Source organism: Buceros rhinoceros, unplaced genomic scaffold (genome assembly GCF_000710305.1).
Source record: "Buceros rhinoceros silvestris isolate BGI_N320 unplaced genomic scaffold, ASM71030v1 scaffold40434, whole genome shotgun sequence".
NCBI lineage: Eukaryota > Metazoa > Chordata > Aves > Bucerotiformes > Bucerotidae > Buceros > Buceros rhinoceros.
Window position 1 is genome coordinate 550 of NW_010410673.1, and position 451 is coordinate 1,000.

A 451-nucleotide genomic window follows, 5' to 3' on the forward strand; every position below is an offset into this window, starting at 1 on the left:
ATGTCCTGCCCTGTGCCCTGGGCCGCTCCTGGCTGGCAGGCGGGACAGCGGGACGGGCTGCGTGGGCAGTGGTGCCCGCTGGCACCAGGTAATACAGCTTCCACCGGTTCTGCGGCTGCTGAGCAAGGCTGAGAGAGCCCCGCACCCGTGCCACGGCGACACGGGTTGCCCCGGCTAAACCTGCTTGGGGTGCACAGCCCAGGCGTCCTCCTGCTGCCCTGCCAAGAAAGACTTGCAATTTGGCTGGAGCCTGCTGGGGGAGGGAGCTGGGGCTGGGCGCTTGCTGCTGGCTTGTGGCAGGTTCAGGATGCTTGTTGCAGGCGAGGGCCACCATCCCCCTGCCTTTGAACTTGGGTTGTGGGAACAAAGGGCTCTGGTGCTGTTGCCAGCCTATGGCTTTGCCAGTTGTGGCCAGGGGGGGGGGCGGGGTTTGGAGGAAACAGGGCGGGTT